The following is a 3,802-nucleotide window of genomic DNA, read 5'->3' on the forward strand; positions in this document are numbered from 1 at the left end:
CCCTTTTATTTCTGGTTCTTTCTAATGTTTTCTTTCTTAAAGAGGATTTGTATGTAATTATTGGACATTATTAATTGATTCAAAGAAGTAGTCAACCACTAGTATTTCTCGGGCAACAAATCATAGAATCGGACTCAAATGGCCTAAATTACACTGGACAACAACCCTCTTCTCAGTCTTTTGGCTGAGACCTCAAATCAATCCTGTGATTATGATGACACTGAAGATGATTTCATTGTCATGATGATCTTGAAATATTCCATGCTTCACCAGTTCACCTTGGCCCAACAGCCCAACAGCGGAGGCATGTGTGCAATTTCCCCTCTTATTATGCTAAGTTTAGAGTTTCAAAATGCGGATGCAGATCAAAATGCGGCCGAAAGAAATCCTAGTCGACTTGGCATTATGCGGTCGGGTACTTGGTTGATGCGGCTAAGTACTCAATTGATGTGAACATAACTCGAGAGAGTCAAAAGAGTTTTTATTGACTTTGTAGGACAAAACACAAAATGTGACGTCAAAATGCGGAACACAAGCAAGGTAAAAGGGAGTCGACTCGGGAGAGTCCATTATGATGCATGAGAGTTTTAAAACTATGGTTAAATTGACAACTGTGCCTTCCATTGTTTTGATATGTGAAATTTGTAGTGCCTCTGGCGTAATTGATGAATCATTGATAGATGATGGAGATTCACTTGTGTTGTGGTTATTGATTTAATGTTATGCCATATGTTGAATACTCTTCCCATTTGACATATTTTTGGTTCTGATTCCTGTTGAAATTGAGATAAAAGACGATGAAAAACCTGTGAATGGTAAGTGTGCCTGTAGACATCGTAAGAAGAAATTGTCAAAGTTCCATCACTCCAGTTTTTGAAAGCAAATATGAAGATGGTTTTCTTATTTCTTCCAAATCCAAAGACATGTTAACAATGCCGAAGTAGAAGAAAAAGTGGACAAGAAAACGGCTAAGGAAGGAAAGAGGAGGGAGAAGACGGCAAAAGATGAGAGCTATCATGTTGCATGCTTAAAAAAGAAAGTTGATGCTATTGAGATCAAGATGGCAACTTGGTCAGGTGAGAGTTTTCTTATGGACTACTGCTTCTTTTTGCGATGCTATATTGGAATGTGAACATTTTAAAGACAGTTTTATTACTTTTTACTTGTGGTAAATATGTATTGTCTGAATCATATAATCATGGAAGCTAAACAGCGGTGGTGTGATTCATCTGTACCATCCAATGAGGTTGATGCTGAAAGTGGAGGGAAACCTAAGAAGAAAAAGAAAGAAAAGGCTAAGTAGGCGAAAACCCTTGATGTGGGGGTTAATTTATCAACAGACGGAGTTGAGAAATGGTCTGGGGGAGATCAAGGTCAAGCTATAGATAGTAGCAAGAGTTATGCGCCTACTGATAAAGCTCACTCGAATGAGACAAAGATTGATGGAAGTGATTGATTCCCCAGTAGCTTCCAACGATGGAACATACCCCACTGCAGTTAGCAAAGAATGATTTCTTTGAGTCATTGAAACAACCTATTTGTTTAATGACTCATTTTGTTCTCGTATTGATACTCTCATCAAATGCATTTTTTTATTTAGTCGTTTGTTGAAGAATTCCATAAGATCGAAATTCTTGATCAATGAAGTTAGAATAGAGGTGTGTACTGAGTAAATGGACTTTCCACAGGAGTCACAGGACACATTTTGCATGTGGTATTGACAACTGCTTTAGCAACATTAGCAACCCAACCACTTGATTAGGTACTGCTGTCTGGGCCCTGACCTAAACAATGCTTTACATGTAGGTGTCCAGTTGGCTGTCGCTCCTTAGCGGATTTTGGCCTATGAGAGGGGATCTTTAGATTTTGCGTCTATTTGAAATGCGGGAGTTTGATAATCTCTTTCATGTTTTTTTTTGTTTGAATGGCCTCTTTAACGTGTTCTTAATGACCGCGTTCATGAATTATTAGAACCCATTGAGCCCAACGAATTTGGAGTTTCCTGCTCCACTGAGTTTCTGTTGCTGATCCTAGGGTTAAACAATCTCCTCCTGAAAATTTCTTCGGCCGAAGGAAAGCTATATAGTGTCCTGAAGTTCTTTGTAACATTGTGAAGTTTGCGCAATTTATACTGCAATTTGTCCATTGCAAAAAAGAAAATGATTGTGCAATGAATTGGTTGCTGCGTGAAATATATTTACCCATGACCAATATGAGCCTAACTTTCATTAGTAACTCTAGAATTTCATTGGTAACTGATATTGGCACTACCATGTTTTGATACTTGTACTAAGCTACTTGTCTTTTCTTTTTTAATTGGCTTCTTACAGCTTTTCGGGAATTATAATAAACTTTGACAGCAGGTTAAATAATAAAAACAAAATGATTTGGTGCAATTATAAGAACATGGTAGTGCCGATATCGGTGGCCATTTTATTTTGTAGCTTAATATTGGGACTTGGGAGCAGGTCAAACGAGTGATCATAGAAGACTTTTGTTTGCTCCCGGTACTTACGCTAAACACCATCATCTCCATTCGTTCAGCATATATTTTCTCGTTAACAATAGCCACGAAAAAACATGTTTGTCCACTTTTTTGGTAACATATTGGGGCTTTTCTGCACGGGGATAGAAATCCTAGGATAAGTTGTTCCAGTGATTGGCTACCCTACCCTGCTTGGAAAATTTTATCTTGAATAAGCCCTTGGGAGAAGCTGTTCCAGTGATTGACTATCTGCTCGTATACCCTACTCTCAGTGGGGTTGTTCTCTACTTGAACAGAGGATAGCAAGCGTATCCAAGGATAAAATAGGTGATATACCTGTGACCCCATTAATAGAAATCCTTGTATAAGCTGTTGTTGGGATTGGCTAATTTTACCTTGAATAAAAGCTTGGGTCATCTTTTTGTATCGTACACACTACTCAGTGGGGTTGTTCTTGAGATGAACAGGATAGCAAGCCTATCCAAGGTTAAATAAATTCAGGTTTGCTATCCACCATGACCTATTGAAATTCTTGGATAAGCTGTTGTTGAGACTGGCTATCCTACTTGGATAATTTGATCTCGATTAAACCCATTGCACTGTTGTCTAATATATCCTGAGAAATTATATGATGAAAGGGAACGCAGTACTCATCATCCCATCCTTGATATTTGATCCAACAGTAGCTCACTTTTTGAGAAGCTGCCGTTGGATCAAATATCAAGGGTGTTACTTCCATAGTACCACCTTTACGTGTTGATAATTAATAATAAATAAACCATCTTAGCAACATGGGATTAAAAAATTAGTAGATAATATGTACTTGAAATTAACATTTTGTCGGGTCAATGCTATTGAAAGGGTCAAATTTTGGCCACCACCCATTTCTTTGACACTAGTTTTCTTTTTTATTCTTTTTTTTTTCCAGATTTTCCCAAAAAGAATTTATTGGTTAAAGTGGACCAGTTTTTCTCCCCTCTCAATAGCACACTACTGTTAGGATAGCTATCCTGAACAACTCGGGGCTGTTTGATTGTAGGATAGGTCTGCATGGATAAGACCTTATCTTGGGTTGCCTTATATTCCAGGATAGATTGTTCTTTCAAAAAAAAAAAAAAAGGAAGGTTGAGTGCAATTCCTCCTTTTAGTAGGAATCACAATTATTTTTACTTTTGAAGATTAAGTGCTTTTATGGAATATATCTAAGCATGGATATTTGTCTAGCAAACTATGGACAGCCTTTGTCTTGTAATAGAACTAATCAAGGACAATCTATCTAGAATCAAACATCACCCAGCCAAGTCAACTCAGAATATG

Source organism: Tasmannia lanceolata, unplaced genomic scaffold, assembly GCF_043159265.1.
Source record: "Tasmannia lanceolata isolate RefF3 unplaced genomic scaffold, GAP_Taslan_0.1 ptg000008l, whole genome shotgun sequence".
Classification (NCBI taxonomy): domain Eukaryota; kingdom Viridiplantae; phylum Streptophyta; class Magnoliopsida; order Canellales; family Winteraceae; genus Tasmannia; species Tasmannia lanceolata.